The sequence below is a fragment of the Ranitomeya variabilis genome, chromosome 4, assembly GCF_051348905.1.
Source record: "Ranitomeya variabilis isolate aRanVar5 chromosome 4, aRanVar5.hap1, whole genome shotgun sequence".
Classification (NCBI taxonomy): Eukaryota; Metazoa; Chordata; class Amphibia; order Anura; family Dendrobatidae; genus Ranitomeya; species Ranitomeya variabilis.
In genome coordinates, this window is record NC_135235.1 from 642,272,139 (window position 1) to 642,295,270 (window position 23,132).

At 46.1% G+C, this 23,132-nt stretch overlaps 2 protein-coding genes across 4 annotated transcripts in view; both read right to left on the reverse strand.

The window, feature by feature from the left end:
- Nucleotides 1-10,476, reverse strand: part of LOC143767344 (uncharacterized) — a 72,341-nt gene extending 61,865 nt beyond the window's left edge. For both annotated transcript variants that reach the window (XM_077255588.1, XM_077255587.1), the window contains exons 1-2: nt 10,437-10,476; nt 3,721-3,811 (exon numbers count right to left, since the gene is read on the reverse strand). The gene's annotated coding sequence lies outside the window, so the exon portion shown is untranslated. The remainder of the gene's footprint in view (nt 1-3,720; nt 3,812-10,436) is intronic.
- LOC143767360 (uncharacterized) overlaps nt 1-23,132 on the reverse strand; it is a 272,655-nt gene that overhangs the window by 155,041 nt on the left and 94,482 nt on the right. The gene's annotated exons all lie outside the window — the stretch shown is intronic.

A 23,132-nucleotide genomic window follows, 5' to 3' on the forward strand; every position in this document is an offset into this window, starting at 1 on the left:
AAACGCAGGTAATATCAAAGAAATGTTACCACTATCATGAAGTACAATATGTCACGAGAAAACAATGTCAGAATCACCAGGATCCGTTGAAGCGTTCCAGAGTTATAACCTCATAAAGGGACAGTGGTCAGAATTGTAAAAATTGGCCCGGTCCATAACGTGCAAACCACCCTTGGGGGTGAAGGGGTTAAGGGGGCCAGCAGAGAGACATACGGACACTACCAGTTATAATGGGTAAGCAGGACTAATCGTTTGGGGGCACATATGTCTGGTGCTATATGGATTTATTCATTTTTTGGCTATTTACCAGTATTATTGTGCTTGCCACTACTCATACTCATTATTGTTCATTATTGCTCATCTTTATATTTATTTTTCTTATGGTGTGTGCCCTTGCTTACTTCCGGTTTCCTCTCCCTGCTGTATCAGCATGTCTCCACACCTGTTCCCCTCCTAGTGCTATTATGTATGGCTTATATTCTATTTCATTTATGTATTTGTGCCCAATAAAATCTCTTGCACTTTTGTTATTGCTCTTTGGTGGTTTCTTTGTACTCCATGTTTCTTGGTTTTCACATTTCTGGGAGTATTCCATCAGTTCTTATTATTTGTTGCATTAATGCATATATTTTGGGAGCAAGGTCTTTACCTCCCTCGGCATTGATGTTATAAATTGCTCTTTTTAAACTTTGTTCTAACTCTTTGCACAATGTCTTCTTATGCGAAGAGGTCAGCTTTTTCGTACAAACTGCACATCTCCATGAAGTCTTGGACTAGCTACCTGGTGTAGGTTCCTTGTCCCCCTACAAGAAAGGGGAGAAGGAATAATAAGGCTCTAAACCTGCTCACAGAGAATGGACACCCAGTGCCAGAGTACTTACTGGGAACGGGAGAGTGCTGGGATTTGCAGACACAGAGTGAGAGGAACCTGACATCTCCATGCTGTTACCACACAGTGGTCCTACCTTACAGGTCTTCCTTGTGCAGGTTTGTTATATGGGCGACCGGAATTCCAGCACCTGTCCTCTGAATAGAGGACATCCTCCCTCCAATGTCCAGGTTTGTGGAGGGGAGGGGCCCGTAGACCTCATTTGTGCTGTAACGCTTATGTGCTTCAGCGTGGAACGCAAGAATCCTGTCTCTATGCTGAAGCTAGCCGACGTGTGACGTCACCTCCCTGCAGCAGCGCGTGGACGCCGGGGGACGTGACAGACTTCAGAAGGTGAGTATGTAGTGTTTTTTTTTTACTTTTACAATGGTAACCAGGGTAAATATCGGGTTACTAAGCGCGGCCCTGCGCTTAGTAACCCGATGTTTACCCTGGTTACAAGTGAACACATCGCTGGATCGGTGTTACACATGCCAATACAGCGATGACAGCGGGTGATCAGCGACGAAATAAAGGTCTGGACTTCTAGCTCCGACCAGCGATATCACAGCGGGATCCAGATCGCTGCTGCGTGTCAAACACAACGAGATCGCTATCCAGGACGCTGCAACGTCACGGATCATCGTCGTTCTCGTTGAGTGTGACGGTACCTTTAGGTTATCCAGAGATCTCCCTTCAGAGCAGGGTTGTGGGCCCCCACCCTTGGGATAAGTACACAATTCCCAAAAGACCAGAACTTTGCCCAGAGAATTAAAAGCCACTTTTTAATGAAGGCGAGGAGGAGCAGAGCTGGGACCCCCTGCTTTCTTTTGTGCAAAGCAGCCAACATCAATCAGCTATCATGAGAAGCATAGACACTTGGGCACCGACACCTAGAGATGAATTATGAGAGTACCGTGCATCTCAGGGTTAAGTCCAATATACCACCAGAATCCTGGGAGCCTTATGCACACACCCGTGTCTCACCTTTCTCTAGCTGTCCCGGATATTGAGCTATCAAAACTGGCTCTACAGAACCACTTAGCCAACTCACGTTTGGACTCTCCATATTGGTCCAGCCCCAACGAACCCAATGAGAAGTCAGTAGTCCCATTTGGACCTCCCACTAAGAAGTTATGACTCATCCTATATATTGGGAATTATTTCAGCTAGGAGGTCAAGGGAGGAGATTTCAGTCCAACCCAGAGGGGCGGTCGCGAATATGAGAGGGGGCGCGCTAAGGGTTTAAAGCTAGCTACACACCTTTAGGCCCCATTCACACGTCCTTGTCTCCGTTATGTGTGGTGACAGTTTTCACATGAGCTGGAGACACGTACACACTTAGACCCATTCAAATTAATGGGTCTGTGCACGTCAGTGTGTTTCCACAGACCGTGTGTCCGTGGGCAAAACCGCTGTCATGTCCGTTTTATAGTGTGAATAAAATACATCCCGCACACGGAGAACACAGACTGATATCCTCCGTTTGACACAGATGGCCGCCGGGGAAATAGCGCTACAGCAAGCGCTGTTCCCCGGCAGCGGGTGCTGAAGCAAGCTTTCATCATTCTCCCCTGCTCTGCCGGTGAGCAGAGGAGAATGATGAGCGTTATATTAAAGTCCAAACGACAGCAGCTGGGGGCTTTTGGGACTGTTACCCCCATCATCCCACACATGCTGCCGCTTAATAAAAGTGAAAGTAGGAGTGGATGGTCGGGGTATTCCACAGCCGCCGGCTGAGATCGTTCAGAAATAAATGAATGAAAAACCTGATGTGGGTCCCCCCTTATTTTATTGAACCAACCAAACAAAGCTCACAGCTGGGGGCTGCAACCCCCAGCTGTCAGCTTCTGCAAGGTTGGTTATCAAGAATAGAGGGGTCACCACGGTATTTTTTAAATTATTTTAAAAAATAATAATTTAAAAAAGGTATGGGGTCCCCCCCCCATTTTTGACAACCAGACTTTCTAAAGCTCACAGCTGGAGGCTGCTTTTCTCATGCTGGTAAGGGGCAATTGAAATAGGCCCCCGGCCTAAAAACAGCAGCCTGCAGCTGCCCAGAAAAGGCGCATCTATTAGATGCACCTTTTCTGGCACTTTGTCTGGCTCTTCCCACTTGCCCTGTAGCGGTGGCAAGTGGGTAATATTTGTGGGGTTGATGTCACCTTTCAGGTGACATCAAGTCCACGGCTTAGTAATGGAGAGGCATTTATAAGACACCTATCCATTACTAAACATATAGTTGTAATGTTAAATAAAGACATCGCCAGAATAAAGTCCTTTATTTGAAAAAATTACACAGATACCTTTAATGTTCTAAATTAAACCATACTTAATGCAACACCTAATTCCCCGAAGCCCTTGATATCCTGTAATAAAATTACCAACAAGTCCAACCATAGACACAGAATGGTACTTCCAAAATGCATATGAAACGACCACTAGATGGCAGCAGAATCACTGTCATCCATAAAGAAGCCTACCACAATTAAAATTCAAATAAATTTATTGAAAACAGCATAACAAAAATAAATTTAAAAAAAAATTCACATATTTAAAAAAAGCTACAGCATATCCTCTAGGTAATACCCTATGGGAAGAACATGGGAAGCACATAACAAAGATGTCCACAAGGACAAATGGGTATGTATATGGTGAAAGCACCTGCCCACCAATGATCCTATATGGGCCAATAAACATCTAGGTGCAGATCGCATCCATTCCTGGAATAATAACCGGACCCAAGTACATTGGTGGACTAAAATCCCCATACCTACCCGCTTTCCATATATCTATGGTAACATCCAAATACGTATGACATGGAAAGAGGAAAAGTGTATATAAGTGCTCACCAAATAAAGATATGGATAATGTGCGTCCTCCCACGTCTCATTCCCAGCGCGCCGACGCGCGTTTTGCCCTGGCTTCTTCTTTCGTAACGTCCTGGAGAATCATAATGGCAGGTCAGTTTTAGCATTTAGTGAACCAAGCAAAAAAGCCAAACAAAAAAACAAGTGTGGGATTACACTTTTTTCGCAATTTCACTTGGAATTTTTTCCCCATTTTCTAGTACGCGACATGATAAAACCAATGGTGGTGTTCAAAAGAACAACTCGTCCCGCAAAAAATAAGCCCTCACATGGCCATATTCATGGAAAAATATAAGAGTTATGGCTCTGGGAAGGAGGGGAGCGAAAAACGAAAACGCAAAACCGAAAAAACTGGGGTGATAAAGGGGTTAATACGGTACATTAAATGCTCCTAAACACACATTTTATAAATAAAAAAGTTAGTGGGAGGCTTCTTTAACCCCTTCCCGACATTTGACGTACTATCCCGTCGAGGTGGGGTGGGCCCGTATGACCGCCGACGGGATAGTACGTCATCACCGATCAGCGGCGCTCACGGGGGGAGCGCGGCCGATCGCGGCCGGGTGTCAGCTGCATATCGCAGCTGACATCCGGCACTATGTGCCAGGAGCGGTCACGGACCGCCCCCGGCACATTAACCCCCGGCACACCGCGATCAAACATGATCGCAGTGTACCGGCGGTATAGGGAAGCATCGCGCAGGGAGGGGGCTCCCTGCGGGCTTCCCTGAGACCCCCGGAGCAACGCGATGTGATCGCGTTGCTGCGAGGGTCTCCTACCTCCTTCCTGGCTGCAGGTCCCGGATCCAAGATGGCCGCGGCATCCGGGTCCTGCAGGGAAGGAGGTGGCTTACCGAGTGTCTGCTCAGAGCAGACACTTGGTAAGCCTGCAGCCCTGCACAGCAGATCGTCGATCTGGCAGAGTGCTGTGCACACTGCCAGATCAATGATCTGTGATGTCCCCCCCTGGGACAAAGTAAAAAAGTTAAAAAAAATTTTTTCCACATGTGTAAAAAAAAAAAAAAAAAAAATCCTAAATAAATAATAAAAAAAAAAAATATATATTATTCCCATAAATACATTTCTTCATCTAAATAAAAAAAACAAAACAATAAAAGTACACATATTTAGTATCGCCGCGTCCGTAACGACCCAACCTATAAAACTGCCCCACTAGTTAACCCCTTCAGTAAACACCGTAAGAAAAAAAAAAAAAAAACGAGGCAAAAAACAACGCTTTATTACCATACCGCCGAACAAAAAGTGGAATAACACGCGATCAAAAAGACTGATATAAATATCCATGGTACCGCTGAAAACGTCATCTTGTCCCGCAAAAAACAAGCCGCCATACAACATTATCAGCAAAAAAATAAAAAAGTTATAGTCCTGAGAATAAAGCGATACGAAAATAATTATTTTTTCTATATTTTAGTTTTTATCGTATAAAAGCGCCAAAACATAAAAAAATGATATAAATGAGATATCGCTGTAATCGTACTGACCCGAAGAATAAAACTGCTTTATCAATTTTACCAAACGCGGAACGGTATAAACGCCTCCCCCAAAAGAAATTCATGAATAGCTGGTTTTTGGTCATTCTGCCTCACAAAAATCGGAATAAAAAGCGATCAAAAACGGTCACGTGTCCGAAAATGTTACCAATAAAAACGTCAACTCGTCCCGCAAAAAACAAGACCTCACATGACTCTGTGGAGCAAAATGTGGAAAAATTATAGGTCTCAAAATGTGGAGACGCAAAAACTTTTTTGCTATAAAAAGCGTCGCTGGTTTCACACTTGCGTTTTTGTCTGCAGCGTTTTTTGCACAAAAAAACGCATGCGTTTTTTCCCTATATTTAACATTGAAAACGCATGCGGTTTTTTTGTACGCGTTTGGTCGCGTTTTCAAACGCATGCGTTTTTTTCTGCATGCGATCATTTTCAGAAATACAACCTGCAGTATTTTCTTGCGTTTTTAAGCACATGCGTTTGTTTGCGTTAAAAACGCATGCATTTAAACACACTGAAAAGCCACCCACCACCATCAAGGTGATAAAGGGATCCAAACCCTAACCCTAACTCTACCCCTAACCTCACCCCTAACCGTTTAATGAACATTTTCTGACAGTCATAGTGCCACGTATTTCAGTGCCACGTATTTCAGTGCCACGTATTTCAGTGCCACGTGTTTCAGTGCCACGTATTTCAGTGCCACGTATCACATATTTCAGTGCCACGTATCACGTATTTCAGTGCCACGTATCACGTATTTCAGTGCCACATATTTTAGTACCACGTATTTCAGTGCCACGTATTTCAGTGCCACGTATTTCAGTGCCACGTATTTCAGTGCCACGTATTTCAGTGCCACGTATTTCAGTGCCACGTATTTCAGTGCCACGTATTTCAGTGCCACGTATTTCAGTGCCACGTATTTCAGTGCCACGTATTTCAGTGCCACGTATTTCAGTGCCACGTATCACGTATTTCAGTGCCACGTGTTTCAGTGCCACGTATTTAAGTGCCACGTATCACGTATTTCAGTGCCACGTATTTCAGTGCCACGTATTTCAGTGCCACGTATCACGTATTTCAGTGCCACGTATTTCAGTGCCACGTATTTCAGTGCCACGTATTTCAGTGCCACGTATTTCAGTGCCACGTATCACATATTTCAGTGCCACGTATTTCAGTGCCACGTATTTCAGTGCCACGTATTTCAGTGCCACGTATTTCAGTGCCACGTATTTCAGTGCCACGTATTTCAGTGCCACGTATCACGTATTTCAGTGCCACGTGTTTCAGTGCCACGTATTTAAGTGCCACGTATCACGTATTTCAGTGCCACGTATTTCAGTGCCACGTATTTCAGTGCCACGTATTTCAGTGCCACGTATTTCAGTCACGTTTAGGGTTAGGGGTAGGGTTAGGGTTAGGGCTAGGGTTGGAGGTAAAGTTAGGGTTGGGGCTAAAGTTAGGGTTGGGGCTAAAGTTAGGGTTAGGGTTTGGATTACATTTACGTTTGGATTAGGGTTGGGATTAGAATTATGGGTGTGTCAGGGCTAGGGGTGTGGTTAGGGTTACCGTTGGGATTAGGGTTAGGGGTGTGTTTGGGTTAGGGTTTCAGGTAGAATTGGGGAGTTTCCACTGTCCAGGCACATCAGGGGCTCTACAAGCGCGACATGGCGTCCAATCTCAATTCCAGCCAATTCTGCGTTGAAAAAGTAAAACAGTGCTCCTTCCCTTCCGAGCTCTCCCGTGCGCCCAAAAAGGGGTTTACCCCAACATATGTGTTATCAGCGTACTCGGGACAAATTGAACAACAACTTCTGAGGTCCAAGTTCTCTTGTTATCCTTAGGAAAATAAAAATTTGGGGGGCTAAAAATCATTTTTGTGGGAAAAAAAAGATGTTTTATTTTCACGGCTCTGCGTTATAAACTGTAGTGAAACACTTGGGGGTTCAAAGTTCTCACAACACATCTAGATAAGTTCCTTGGGAGGTCTAGTTTCCAATATGGGGTCACTTGTGGGGGGTTTGTACTGTTTGGGTACATCAGGGGCTCTGCAAATGCAACGTGACGCCTGCAGACCAATCCATTTAAGGCTGCATTCCAAATGGCGCTCCTTCCCTTCCGAGCTCTGTCATGCACCCAAACAGTGGTTCCCCCCCACATATGGGGTATCAGCGTACTCAGGACAAATTGGACAACAACTTTTGGGGTCTAATTTATCCTGTTACCCTTGTGAAAATACAAAACTGGGGGCTAAAAAATCATTTTTGTGAAAAAAAAAAAAGAATTTTTATTTTCACGGCTTTGCGCTATAAACTTTAGTGAAACACTTGGGGGTTCAAAGTTCTCAAAACACATCTAGATAAGTTCTTTGGGAGGTCTAGTTTCCAATATGGGGTCACTTGTGGGGGGTTTGTACTGTTTGGGTACATCAGGGGCTCTGCAAATGCAACGTGACGGCTGCTGACCAATCCATTTAAGTCTGCATTCCAAATGGCGCTCCTTCCCTTCCGAGCTCTGTCATGCGCCCAAACAGTGGTTCCCCCCCACATATGGGGTATCAGCGTACTCAGGACAAATTGGAAAACAAATTTTGGGGTCCAATTTATTCTGTTACCCTTGTAAAAATACAAAGCTGGGTGCTAAAAAATCATTTTTGAGAAAAAAAATAAAAATTATTTTCACGGCTCTGCGTTATAATCTGTAGTGAAACACTTGGGGGTTCAAAGCTCTCAAAACACATCTAGATAAGTTCCTTAGGGGGTCTACTTTCCAAAATGGTGTCACTTGTAGGGAGTTTCAATGTTTAGGCACATCAGGGGCTCTCCAAACGCAACATGGCGTCCCATCTCAATTCCAGTCAATTTTGCATTGAAAAGTCAAATGGCGCTCCTTCCCTTCCAAGCTCTGCCATGCGCCCAAACAATGGTTTACACCCACATATGGGGTATCAGCGTACTCAGGACAAATTGCACAACATTTTTTGGGGTCCAATTTCTTCTCTTACCCTTGGGAAAATAAAAAATTGGGGGCGAAAAGATCATTTTTGTGAAAAAATATGATTTTTTATTTTTACGGCTCTGCATTATAAACTTCTGTGAAGCACTTGGTGGGTCAAAGTGCTCACCACACATCAAGATAAGTTCCTTAGGGGGTCTACTTTCCAAAATGGTGTCACTTGTAGGGGGTTTCAGTGTTTAGGCACATCAGGGGCTCTCCAAACGCAACATGGCGTCCCATCTCAATTCCAGTCAATTTTGCATTGAAAAGTCAAATGGCGCTCCTTCCCTTCCAAGCTCTGCCATGCGCCCAAACAATGGTTTACACCCACATATGGGGTATCAGCGTACTCAGGACAAATTGCACAACATTTTTTGGGGTCCAATTTCTTCTCTTACCCTTGGGAAAATAAAAAATTGGGGGCAAAAAGATCATTTTTGTGAAAAAATATGATTTTTTATTTTTACGGCTCTGCATTATAAACTTCTGTGAAGCACTTGGTGGGTCAAAGTGCTCACCACACATCTAGATAAGTTCCTTAGGGGGTCTACTTTCCAAAATGGTGTCACTTGTAGGGAGTTTCAATGTTTAGGCACATCAGGGGCTCTCCAAACGCAACATGGCGTCCCATCTCAATTCCAGTCAATTTTGCATTGAAAAGTCAAATGGCGCTCCTTCCCTTCCAAGCTCTGCCATGCGCCCAAACAATGGTTTACACCCACATATGGGGTATCATCGTACTCAGGACAAATTGCACAACATTTTTTGGGGTCCAATTTCTTCTCTTACCCTTGGGAAAATAAAAAATTGGGGGCAAAAAGATCATTTTTGTGAAAAAATATGATTTTTTATTTTTACGGCTCTGCATTATAAACTTCTGTGAAGCACTTGGTGGGTCAAAGTGCTCACCACACATCAAGATAAGTTCCTTAGGGGGTCTACTTTCCAAAATGGTGTCACTTGTAGGGGGTTTCAGTGTTTAGGCACATCAGGGGCTCTCCAAACGCAACATGGCGTCCCATCTCAATTCCAGTCAATTTTGCATTGAAAAGTCAAATGGCGCTCCTTTCCTTCCGAGCTCTGCCATACGCCCAAACAGTGGTTTACCCTCACATATGGGGTATCAGCGTACTCAGGACAAATTGTACAACAACTTTGGGGGTCCATTTTCTCCTGTTACCCTTGGTAAAATAAAACAAATTGGAGCTGAAATAAATTGTGTGTGAAAAAAAGTTAAATGCTCATTTTTATTTAAACATTCAAAAAATTCCTGTGAAACACCTGAAGGGTTAATAAACTTCTTGAATGTGGTTTTGAGCACCTTGAGGGGTGCAGTTTTTAGAATGGTGTCACACTTGAGTATTTTCTATCATATAGACCCCTCAAAATGACTTCAAATGAGATGTGGTCCCTAAAAAAAAATGGTGTTGTAAAAATGAGAAATTGCTGGTCAACTTTTAACCCTTATAACTCCGTCACAAAAAAAAATTTTGGTTCCAAAATTGTACTGATGTAAAGTAGACATGTGGGAAATGTTACTTATTAAGTATTTTGCGTGACATATGTCTGTGATTTAAGGGCATAAAAATTCAAAGTTGGAAAATTGCGAAATTTTCAAAATTTTCGCCAAATATTCGTTTTTTTCACAAATAAATGCAAGTTATATTGAATAAATTTTACCACTAACATGAAGTACAATATGTCACGAGAAAACAATGTCAGAATCGCCAAGATCCGTCAAAGCGTTCCAGAGTTATAGCCTCATAAAGGGACAGTGGTCAGAATTGTAAAAATTGGCCCGGTCATTAACGTGCAAACCACCCTTGGGGGTGAAGGGGTTAAAAACTTGAACAATAAAAAAGCAAGAAATCCTTACATTTATAGAACTAATTATACAACTTAATTCCTCTTCAAGAAAACCCTCCTGTAATACTAATTGTTCCTGCATCTCATTATGACCCCGAGCTCCTCCCTGCAGACCCCCATTCTGGCCTGGTCTGTAATGCAGTGACTAGAATGGAGTCTGTGAGGATCCGGGAATCAGCGCCACTCTGGTCCTGTCAGTGGTGAGCTGAGCTCTCTACAGGAAACACTGGGGGCTACTCCTGTGAGGGCCTCACTCCAGCGACTCCATTCTAGACACAACCATACTGCCACCCAGTAACGGGGAACCTCCAGCACCTACCTCCACCTGCAGGGCCGCACACCACATATATGGCTGCTCTGTGCGCACAGGACCTGGGATGAGGTCACAGGAGGGGAGGAGTCAGGGGTCACATGATCAGGGGTCTCAGTGTATGCAGGACTCTGCTGTGCTGGTTGTCATGGTGCTGGATGAGGGGAAGTTTCTGTGTGGGGTCAGGAGGGGTTTACAGGGTGGATGTAGCAGAGCCGCGTGTGTACGAGGTGTACGGAGCAGAGCCGTGTGTGTACGAGGTGTACGGAGCAGAGCCGTGTGTGTATGAGGTGTACGGAGTGGAGCAGTGTGTGTACGAGGTGTACGGAGCAGAGCCGTGTGTGTACGAGGTGTACGGAGCAGAGCCGTGTGTGTACGAGGCGTACGGAGCGGAGCTGTGTGTGTACGAGGCGTACGGAGCGGAGCCGTGTGTGTACGAGGTGTACGGAGCAGAGCCATGTGTATGAGGTGTACGGAGCGGAGCCATGTGTGTACGAGGTGTACGGAGCAGAGCTGTGTGTGTACGAGGCGTACGGAGCAGAGCCATGTGTATGAGGTGTACGGAGCGGAGCCGTGTGTGTACGAGGTGTACGGAGCAGAGCTGTGTGTGTACGAGGCGTACGGAGCAGAGCCGTGTGTGTACGAGGTGTACGGAGCAGAGCCATGTGTATGAGGTGTACGGAGCGGAGCCATGTGTGTACGAGGTGTACGGAGCAGAGCTGTGTGTGTACGAGGCGTACGGAGCAGAGCCATGTGTATGAGGTGTACGGAGCGGAGCCATGTGTGTACGAGGTGTACGGAGCAGAGCTGTGTGTGTACGAGGCGTACGGAGCAGAGCCGCGTGTGTACGAGGTGTACGGAGCAGAGCCGTGTGTGTATGAGGTGTACGGAGCGGAGCCGTGTGTGTACGAGGTGTACGGAGCAGAGCCATGTGTATGAGGTGTACGGAGCGGAGCCATGTGTGTACGAGGTGTACGGAGCAGAGCTGTGTGTGTACGAGGCGTACGGAGCAGAGCCGCGTGTGTACGAGGTGTACGGAGCAGAGCCGTGTGTGTATGAGGTGTACGGAGCGGAGCCATGTGTGTACGAGGTGTACGGAGCGGAGCCGTGTGTGTACGAGGTGTACGGAGCGGAGCCGTGTGTGTACGAGGTGTACGGAGCAGAGCCGTGTGTGTACGAGGTGTACGGAGCGTGTTCGAGGAGTACGGAGCTGAGCCGTGTGTGTATGGAGAGGAGCCATGTGTGTATGAGGTGTACGGAGCGGAGCCGCGTGTGTACAAGGTGTTCGGAATGGAGTCGTGTGTGTGCGGAGCGGAGCCATGTGTGTGCAAGGTGTACGGAACGGAGCTATGTGTGCACGTGGTGTACCAAGCGAAGCCATGCGTGCTTGTGGCATGCAGATGGAGTGGAGCTGTGTGTGTATGGAGCTGAACCGTGCGTGTACGACGTGTACGGAGCGGAGCCGTGTGTGTACAAGGTGTATGGAGCGGAGCCGTGTGTGTACGAGGTGTACGGAGCAGAGCCGTGTGTGTACGAGGTGTACGGAGCAGAGCCGTGTGTGTACGAGGTGTACGGAGCAGAGCCGTGTGTGTACGAGGTGTACGGAGCAGAGCCGTGTGTGTACAAGGTGTACAGAATGGAGTCGTGTGTGTACAAGGTGTATGGAGCGGAGCCATGTGTGTGCGAGGTGTACAGAACGGAGCTGTGTGCACGTGGTGTGCCAAGCGAAACCGTGCGTACTTGTGGCGTGCAGACAGAGTGGAGCCGTGCATGTACGGAGCAAAGCCGTGCGTGTACGACATGTACGGAGAAGAGCCATGTGTGTACGGAGCGGAGCCTTGTGCAGGGCCGTATTTGCTACTAGGCACTTGAGGGCATGTGCCTGGGGCGCCAAGATGATGGGGGGCGGCGGCACCTGAGCAAGGTTTTTTCTTCTTTTTTTTTAGTCCGGCGTCAGCCCTCACACCCACCTCAGTCTTCCAGCTGCTGTAGGGGTCTCGGATCCTGCGCTGTCACCGCTGTGGAGGGCTAGGCACTGCTGAGGAGGAGTGAAGACATCACATCAAGATCCCACGGAGGCCCGGGCAGCTATATCGCTACTGTGAGCAGTGATTACCAGGTCCAGCGGGGGGATGTCTGTGCACAGTGCAGCACAGTCAGTAAGGCAGGGACTGAGGGGGAGCACAGTGCAGGGATGCGATACCCTGCATTGCACTGTGATGGAGCCCAGGAGCTGCTCAGCTACTACCCAAAACCCAGACCTGGCTGCAGTATTGCATATGGGGCAGGATTTTGGGCTGCCTTGAAAAACGCCGACACAAACGGACACACGGATCTGTAGCTGTCCGAGTCAAATAACATGGATGTCTATGAAGACAGATCTGTGAAAAAAACGGATCCATGAAACAGATCCGTTTTGCTGTACTGAGCATGCTCAGAAGCAAGGTACAGCTCCTCCCAGCCCTATCTCTGGTGACTGATAACGGATCCGTTAAAAAAACGGTCAGTGGACATACGTTGGCACAGATGAGTGGCTGTCCTGGGAGTCCTGGAAATTCAAGGATTCCATCAGATTGGAAAATATGATACTGTGAAAGCAGCCTTAGCAGGCCAAGTTTACAAGTTAGCATATCACCTTTTTTTGATATCACCTTCACAGTTCTTGCATTTATTGAATTTGTGAGTTTTTGGATAGTTTCTGATTCCATTTCTTTGCAGGATGTCAGAATAGACTCCCAAAGCTGCTGTTTTGATGGTTACTGCCTCCCACCATCTTAGATTTTTGGCTCAAAGGAATCTGTCACTTCATTTTTCGTATATAAGCTGCAGCCACCGCCATTAGGGGCTTATCTACAGCATTCTGTAATGCGGTAGATAAACCCCCGATGTAATCTGAAAGATAAGAAAAACAACTTATATTATACTCACCCAGGGGCGGTCCGATGGGCGTCGCAGGTCCGAGTCCGGCACCTTCCATCTTCATACGATGTCGTCATCCTCCTTGCTTCCTGCTGCGGCTCCTGAGCAGGTGTACTGACCTGCCCTGTTGAGGGCAGAGTAAAATACTGCAGTGCGCAGGCACTGGGCGTCTCTGGGTTTTCTCGGCGCCTGCGCACTACAGTACTTCGATCTGCCCTCAGCAGAGAATTACGCCTGTGCATGAGCAGCGACAGAAGCAAGGAAGAGGACGTCATCGCATGAAGATGGGAGGCCCCGCACCTGCAACGTCCAGAGGCCCCGGACCTGCTACGCCCATTGGATCCGAACCGCTTATATGTGAAAAATGAGGTGACAGATTCCCTTTAAAGGTACTTCAAAGTTTCTGAATAGGGTTGAGATCGGGGGAGACTGGTGGCCACACCATGGATTTCTCTACTTTTATGTCCATAGCAGCCAATTACTCAGGGGTATGCTTTGTATGATGAGATGGTGCGTTGTCATGCATGTGGATGATTTTGTACAAAGGAAAAAAGTGGTCAGTCTAAAACTATATATACTTTGCCGACGTCCTTTTTACACCTTCATGGACCCTAAAGGGGCGAACCAGCTCTCTCCACATGATTACGACCCAAAACATGACTCTGCCACCTCCTTGCTGATGTCAGAGCCTTGTTGGGACATGGTGGTCATCCAGCATCCATCCACTACTCCATCAACCTTAAAGGAAACCTGTCAGCTCGTTTTAGCCCCCTATCCTATCACTACATGTCCCTGCACCTTGCTGGCTCATCCCTAACCATCTAACCATCCCTCTCTGACCTAAAACTACACTATAAAGCTTTAGAAAAATGATTTATTAACTTACATATTCCTATGATAATGAGTGCTACGGCGTAGACTGGGATGGTCAGTCTCCGGGTTTCCATTCTCTCCCCCTCGCTGCTCTTATCACGCCCCGCTGGGCGTCAATTCATTATCTTCTCGCCCCCTATGTTGAAATTCCCGCCTCCTACTCATAGTATGATGCACAGCCGGACTTCAGTGCATTGTGGGGGCTTATCAGATGTACGGGCCGGCTTCAATATGCGCACTGTGCATGCGCCCGGACCCAGACCGTACAGCCCATACACCCGCAGGGGTATATTAGGGGCTGCTGAACAGTAGGTTTATGCACAGCTTCAGCATCTGGAGAATCCTGCACCTTGTGGTTCACAGACTCCAGAGACACCAGCAGCTTTAAAAATGCCTGCTCTTTCTAATGGTATTTTAACAGCAGCTCTCTTAATCTGATTAATTTGTATGGCAGAAAACTTCATTCTGAACCAATCTGTGCTGTGTATTAGCCACAAATCTCTTCCCGGTACAATGATAACGCTTGTTTTTTCTGAAATATCTGGTATTTTCATACCTTGTCCAAGGCATTGCGCTATTTAACATTTTTTGGCAGCAGAGTGATCCCTTTTCTTTCCCATATTGCTTGGAACCTGTGGCTGCTTAATAATGGGGAACATCCATAAGTATTTTTTTTCTTCAATTGGGCTCACGTAGAAAACTAATTATCTCATGTGTTTTTTTATGACTCAGTGGTTTCCTCTCAGTGTGCTACTCTTTATTGTAGTGCTGTATATCTCAGTATCATAGCATTCAACAATTTTTTTCTTTTTTTAGTGAAATTTTATGATTCCAAAATGACAGAAGTTATTGATGTCAGTGAAGCTACCAGACAGGAGCATGGGAGTACCAGTTCTCATCAGGAAATTGATCCTTCCGCAGAAGATGTTTCAAGTGCGAATGAATCAGCTGTACTTCCAGGGATTAGTCATGAGCCAGCAGAATGGCTGCTAAATAATGCTGCAAGAGATTATGTGGCTATCAATGGCTAACTTTTGCAAGTCAAGAAAGTAGTTTGGCACCAAGTACAGGATGCTGACCAAAAATATGTTTGAAAAACAGCTAGTCAATGATGAAAAGAAAACACGTCCCTACCTGGTATATTCTGAAAGTACAAGCAGGCTTTTTGTGCCCCATGTCGACTATTTGGTTGCAAAGCAGCTATTGCACTAGTTGGTTTTCATGACTGGAAAAATAGTGCCTCAAGACTAAATGAACATGAGCAGTCAATGGAGCATAAAACATGTACTTTTCATAAATGGGGAAGCACATTGGGAAAAATAAACTGCTTACTGAGGAATTGACTTGTGAAATAAATTATAGGAGAAATATTTTGAAAAGAGTTGTCTGTGGTAAGGGCACTTGGTACACAGGGGCTTGCCTTCAGAGGGAGTAATGACTGCTTTGGTTCCATATGCAGTAGCAACTTTGATATGCTTCTGGAAGTCATAGCAGAGTATGACCCTTTCCTGGCTGATCATATCACTCGTTTTGGGAACTCGGGTAAAGACATCATACCTGTCATAATCCAGTTCGGGGTTTGCTTTCTGCTATCATCTCTCTGGACTGGTCATGCGGGGGTTAATCCCCTCAGCCTCGTTTTGGAGCTGGCTGATCTTTTTAAGTCCTCTGCAGTCTGCTGGGCAGCGTCAGTGATAGCTCATGCTTCTTGGCTAGAGCAGCTGACCCATATACCCTGGTGATCCTTCTGCCTCTGACTTTCCGTATTTGTATTAGACCCGTTCCCTATCCCTGATTGAGTGTTTGTCTCGTTGTTTCCCTACTGTGTATGACTCGGCCTGATCTCGGAAACCCCCCTCTTGTTTTCCGTCTCTGATACCACGTTCCCCGACTGGCTTTGGCTCTCTGGCTTGTACCCTGACTTCGTCTTACGTCTCACATTTTGGATACTGCACTCCTGTTTGGCTCTGACTTCTGGCTTGTCTCTGACTACATTCATTGTTGTTACTTCTGATGCTTCTGCTCTTGACAGGATCTGACTCAGCTCGTCTGACCACTCTTTTGTTACCTGTGTGGCTGCTCAGTGTTGATGCGCTGTGTATTGTTTGGACTATAAGATGTACCGGACCATAAGATGCACCTAGGTTTTAGAGGAGGAAATTAGAAAAAAAAATGAAGCAAAAAATGTGGGCAAAGGTCCTCTCATCCCCATCCTGGTATGCATGGTCCGATTCTTATTCTGATATGATTGATTGGCCCCATCCAGTTCCTGGTAAGATTCATTGATTGGCCCCATCCTGTTCCTGGTAAGATTCATTGGCCCCCATCCAGTTGCCAATATGATTGATTGATTGGCCCCCATCCCGTTCCTGTATAATTGATTGATTGGCCCCCATCCAGTTCCTGGTATGATTGATTGGCCCCCATCCAGTCCCTGGTATGATGGATTGATTGGCCCCATACCCTTGCTGGTATGACTGGCTCCCATCCAGTTCCTGGTATACATGGCCCCATCAGAAAAGATTTAAAAAAAAAATTACTCTTACCTTCCTCCGCTCCCTCACAGTCGCAGCGTCAATCAATCATAACAGGATAAAATGAATATTCATTGCCCTCCACGCCCATGGGCGTGGAATGCAGTACATATTTATCTCTTTAGTAGCGGGCACAGGAGATAGCCGCAGGCTCCTGCCTTTCTAACCCTCTGCTCCTCTGATACCGAACCCCCACCTCCCCACCACAGCCAGAGCCAATACATCTGGACTATAAGACGCACCCCCATTTTGGGAGGAAAAAAGTGTGTCTTATAGTCCGAAGAATACGGTATATCTCTTCCTGGGCATGAAAGTGATATGTTGGCTTTAGGAGGTGTGCTTACTATAAACTGACCTAGTATGAGCTCAAAATCTGATAATTAAGCTGTTGGTTTTTAAGTTGCAATCACTTGTAGTGTACAATATGTTAATGCTATGTTCTATTTGTTTTATTTGTTTTATTATTGAAAGTGTGATATCATTTATGTCACTGGATGGTGACTGTATGGATTATTCTGACTTTACATTGCATTGTTATATGTTTATAATCTTCTCCCGTAGAATCTTTCAATAAAAAGAGTTTAAAAAAAAAAATCACTTTGGAAAAAAAAGCCATCAGCAGATGGTTAAAGCATCAGTGGAGTACTTATAGTCACTCTTTTTAGATATATATAAGCCAGATCATTTGATAATATAATGTTCTTATTACAGTAGAAGCAGCATCAACTGTAACAGATAGAGGTTTATAGTGACCAGAAACCACCACCCAATATAAACAAACTTCATTAGTATATCAGAAAAATACTCTGCTAGTATATCAAAAAAGCACAGCGCAAGTCCTTAATAAAGACCGTTTCCCAAGTGCCTAGATTGTTGTCAGGCCTAAAACAAATAACATAACCACGAATTTCAAGCCAACTTCATAAATTTCATATCTTCACAGAGTAAGGCCGGCGTCACACTAGAGTTTTACGGACGTATCCGAGGCGCAAAAACAACGCATTGCACACGGACCAAAGAATCTCTATGGGGCAGCTCCTATTTGGTGTATATAATGCATCCGTAGTTTACGGGCGTAGAAAATTGCAGCATGCTGCGTTTGTCAGCGTATTGCATAAAAAATCCGCCAATGAAAGTCTATGGGTGTGCAAAAAAATACGGATTACACATGGACCAACAGTGTGACTTGCGTAAAATACGCAAGAGTTCAGCAGGTGACAGAAAATGTGCCAAGCCCTCAATCAGGAAGCTTAGACATGCTAATTAGCTGAAAAAGCCAGACAGACATCCCGGAAGTCTGCCGCACACCTCAACGGAGTCTCCTGCATCATGGTCAATATTATTAATGTGGAAATGCTGCTGGTCCTGGTGCAAGAGAGGCCAGAAATATGGGATCAGCGAGATGCCCATTATTCCAACCGGGCCAGAAAAGAGGCGGCATGGAGAAGCATATGTGGGATCCTTTTCACAGAATACGAGCAGCGGCCACGTGAGGTCCAGAGGCAGATAAGTAAGTACACTCATGTTTCTCTGACGCCCATGACGGCACCACGGAGAGAGGGGATCCGCCCACCAAGGACAGGAAACCTACAGATAAAAAGGCGGTACCTCTCTCCTGCATCAGTTGGTTTCCTGTTCTTGATGGGAGACCTACAGATCCACCTCCGTCAGAGGAAAAGTTCTTCGTGGGTCTCCCCTACCCAGGGCATCTCCACAACCAACACCGCAGCAGCAGCAGAAGCAGCGACGGACCCAGAAAGGACACCAAGGCTCTACCGGAGGGCGTTCTGGATCGCTATGCAGCAAAGAGTCCAGCATTGCGTCCGGCTCTAAAGCAAACACGGATCGTGCCCAACCGGTATTTATGGGTCCATAAGGTGGTGAGTGATCTCCGTGAATGTTAGCGATAGTGAGAATCTATCTTTATGTCTTTTACCATAGGGAAAAAGTGCAAGTAAAACTAAACATATCATATGTGCCCTATGCAAAGAAGATCTTCCATCTTCATGGGACAAACGACTGTGCAGTATTTGTATTCAGCAGACAGTGTCAGAAGGCCTTCCCGGGTTTGCGGCAGATCTCAAAAACCTGATTAAAGTCCAGGTGGAGGAAACCTTTAAATCCCTCAAAGGGGGAAAAAAGAGAAGGAAGACTAAACACAGATCTCCATCTCCTGAATCGGGTGATTCAGGGGAAGATATGAATTCAGACTCATCTAATTCTTCCTCCTCATCCTCATCATCATCTTCATCTTCCTCGGGGGGCCGTAGTTGCTTTCCTATAGAAGAAACTGATAGCCTTGTTAAAGCTGTTAGGAACACTATGGGGCTGGCAGATCCTCACCCCAAAAGATCCGTCCAAGACATAATGTTCGGAGGGCTTGACCAGAAAAAGAGAAGGGCCTTTCCCCTCAATGAAAAAATCCAATCTTTGATTAAAAAAGAGTGGAAAAAGCCTGTGAGGAAGTCGCTACTCACTCCAAAAAAGAAATACCCGTTCGATGACCAGTCCTGTTCCTACTGGGATAAGGCACCTAAACTGGATGTGCCAATCGCCAAGGCACCCAAAAAATATGCCCTTCCGTTTGAGGACATGGGGGTCTTAAAAGACCCAATGGACAAGAAAGCAGATGGTTTCCTCAGAGGTTCATGGGAAGCGGCTGGTGGAGGCCTTAAACCAGCAGTCGCTGCCGCTTGTACATCCCACTCCCTGATGGTTTGGCTAGACCAATTGGAAAGCCAACTCAAAAACAGGTCTTCCCGAGACTCAATTCTAAAAATGTTGCCCGTTATGCGGGGAGCTGCCGCCTTCTTAGCAGACGCCTCGGCGGACTCAATCAAATTATCCGCTAGGTCGGCGGTGTTTTCTAATGCCGCAAGGCGGGCCCTCTGGCTAAAATGTTGGCCTGGAGACCTCCAGACCAAGTCTAAATTATGTACAATTCCCTGTGAAGGAGAGTTCCTATTCGGGCCCACTCTAGATGACATACTAGAAAAAGCAGGGGATAAAAAGAAATCTTTTCCCTCCCTGGGCTTCCCTTCATACAGAAGGCCCTTTCGGAGCAAGAGGTTCTTCCGAAGGAAGCCAGGAAAAAACCAGGATAGGTGGGACGACAAGCGAAACAAAAACAAGGGTTTCATCTTCAACAAAAACCCTAACGACAATAAAAAACCCGCACAATGAAGGCTTGCCCCAGGTGGGGGGAAGACTTGCCCTCTTCGCCTCAGCCTGGGAAAAGATTACCAACAGTCCTTGGGTTTTGAACATAGTAAGATCCGGACTAAAATTGAAATTTCAAAAACCCCCTCACCCCTCGTTCAGGACGACTTCTCTAAGATCTTCGGAGGAAGAGCAGCTGGCATTAGAAAAAGAAGTCATGGGACTGGTAAACAAAGGGGTTCTCATGGAAGTTCCCCTACAAGAAAGAGGTCAAGGGTGCTACTCCCCTCTGTTACTGAGGAAGAAGCCGGACGGTTCATTCAGAACTATTGTGAATCTGAAAGAGTTAAACAAATTCTTAGAAATCCAGCCGTTCAAGATGGAGACAATAAAGACCTCAATAAAGATGTTGTTTCCACTGTGTTTCATTGTAGTCCTGGATCTAAGGGACGCCTACTACCACGTCCCTATTCACAAAAATCATCAGAAATTCCTCAGAATAGCGGTCTATATAAGAGGAGTGGTATACCATTTTCAATTCTTAGCCCTACCCTTCGGGTTGGCTATAGCTCCGCGGGTCTTCACAAAAATAGTTGCAGAGGTAATGGCTCACCTGAGGGAGAAGGATACCCTGATAGTACCATACCTCGACGACTTTTTGATAATAGGTTCCTCTCCACAACACTGCGAGGAACAGCTAAAAACAATCAGACATTCTCTGGAAGAACTAGGTTGGTTAATAAACCTAAAGAAATCCAGATTGTTACCCTGCCAGATCCAGGAGTACCTGGGTCTCACTCTGGACTCTATAAAACAAGAATGTCGCCTTCCAGGGGAAAAAATACAGAACATCATAAATCTGGTATCCAGAAGGCGAGACAATCCCTCCATAACACTGCGCCAAGCGATGTCCCTCCTGGGATCCATGACGGCCTGCATCCCGGCAGTCCAATGGGCTCACTTACACTCAAGGGAACTTCAATGGCAAATCTTGTCAGAAGAAGTCTCTCTAAAAGGGAATTTAGAAGGTCAGCTCGTTTTGTCGCTAAACACAATTCGGTCTCTAGGCTGGTGGACATCGCTAAGCAATCTTTCTCAGGGAATCCCGTGGGTGACTCCTGTATCTCGGGTAGTGACAACGGACGCGAGTCCCAGCAGGTGGGGGGCTCACCTGAACGACCTGTTAGCTCAGGGGAATTGGGCTCCATATCTGAAAAAAGCGTCCTCCAATATGAAAGAACTGTTGGCAGTCAAATTTGCACTCTTAGAGTTCCTGGGGCCCCTTCGGTCTCACCATGTCAGAATTATGTCGGACAACAAGGTGGTGATAGCATATCTGAATCACCAAGGGGGTACCCATTCTCAGAGTCTGATGGAGATAACCAGCTCAATCTTCCACATAGCCGAAAGCAACTTTCAATCTCTATCGGGCCTGCACATAAAGGGAGTAGACCATTTCAGAGCAGACTACTTAAGTCGCTCCCGCTTGAGGCAAGGGGAATGGGAGCTAAATCAGTCGGTGTTCAATCAAATCTCGGTAAAATGGGGCTCACCAAGCATAGACCTCTTCGCAAACCATCTGAACAAAAAAGTGAATACTTTTTGCTCAATAACACCGTGGGGGAACCCTGTTTCCCTGGATGCGTTCCTGATACCCTGGAACCATCAACTAGCGTATGCATTTCCCCCTATTGCTCTGATTCCATCGGTGCTGAGGAAGATTCGGGAGGACGGGGCTCACATAATCTTGATTGCCCCTTTCTGGCCGAAAAGACCTTGGTTTTCCTGGATGATGAGAATGTCCATCTCCAATCCATGGGTTCTGCCGGATCTCCCGAACCTTCTCTCCCAAGGCCCAGTTCATCATCCTCAGGTGGCAAGTTTGCACTTGACAGCTTGGCATTTGAAAGGGAGCTACTAGAAAACAGGGGGTTTTCTCCGGGGCTAGTATCTTCACTGTTACAAAGTAGGAAGCCCGTTACAACCAAACAATACGGGAAAGTTTGGAAAAAATTTCTCTCATCTTCAGGCTCCAAAATTGGGGAGGGCGTCCCTCTTAATGCCATTCTGGAGTTTCTGCAGAATGGATTAGAGTTGGGTCTGGCCACAAACACCTTAAAGGTTCACGTAGCGGCTCTAGGAGCTCTGTTCAACTATGACCTAGCAGGGAACCGATGGATATCTAGATTCATCAAAGCAGCCGGTAGATCAAGGCCTCTACCCGTGAAATCTACCCCTCAGTGGGATTTAAATTTAGTTCTTAGGGCATTATCTAAACCTCCCTTTGAACCTTTAGCGGATGCTTCAGTAAAAATCTTATCCCTGAAAACTTCTCTGCTAGTTGCACTTACTTCCGCACGTAGGGTCAGTGATATCCAAGCCCTTTCCGCCAACCCCCCTTTCACGCAAATCCTGGATGATAGGGTCATCCTAAAAACAGACCCTGCATATCTCCCAAAAGTGGCATCCCGTTTTCACAGAACACAGGAAATATCTCTGCCCTCTTTCTGTCCTAACCCCAAAAACAAAGAGGAAGAGGCGTTACATACATTAGATGTAAGGAGATGTCTGATACGTTACATAGAAGCCACTAGGGAGAGAAGGGAGGATTCCTCTCTCTTTGTGTGTTTCCAGGGTCCCCGGAAGGGGAAGAAAGCATCTAAAGGCACCCTGGCAAGATGGATTACAGAAGCCATCAGCCTGTCATACTCAGCGAGTGGCGTACCTGTTCCGGGAAAAATCAAGGCACACTCGACAAGAGCAGTGGCAACCTCTTGGGCGGAGAAGGCCAGAGCTTCTATTGAGCAGATATGTAAAGCTGCTACCTGGTCTTCACCATCCACTTTCTATAGGCACTATTGGCACGATTGGACCTTACCTCCTCTTCGGACCTTACCTTTGGTAAAAGGGTTCTGGAAGCGGTGGTCCCTCCCTAATGTACAAATCTCTGCAATTCTCTCCGTGGTGCCGTCATGGGCGTCAGAGAAAATAGTAGTTACTCACCGATAACGGTGTTTCTCTGAGCCCATGACGGCACCCGTACATTCCCTCCCTTCACTTCCTGGGTGTGCACATTAATATAGTGCCTTATGTTAATAGTATAATAGTCACGCGGTATCTCATGATAAGTATTTAGATAATGTTTAAAGCAAGTCTCTGTTCATAGTCTCCCATCGTTCTCTAGTAAACAACTGATGCAGGAGAGAGGTACCGCCTTTTT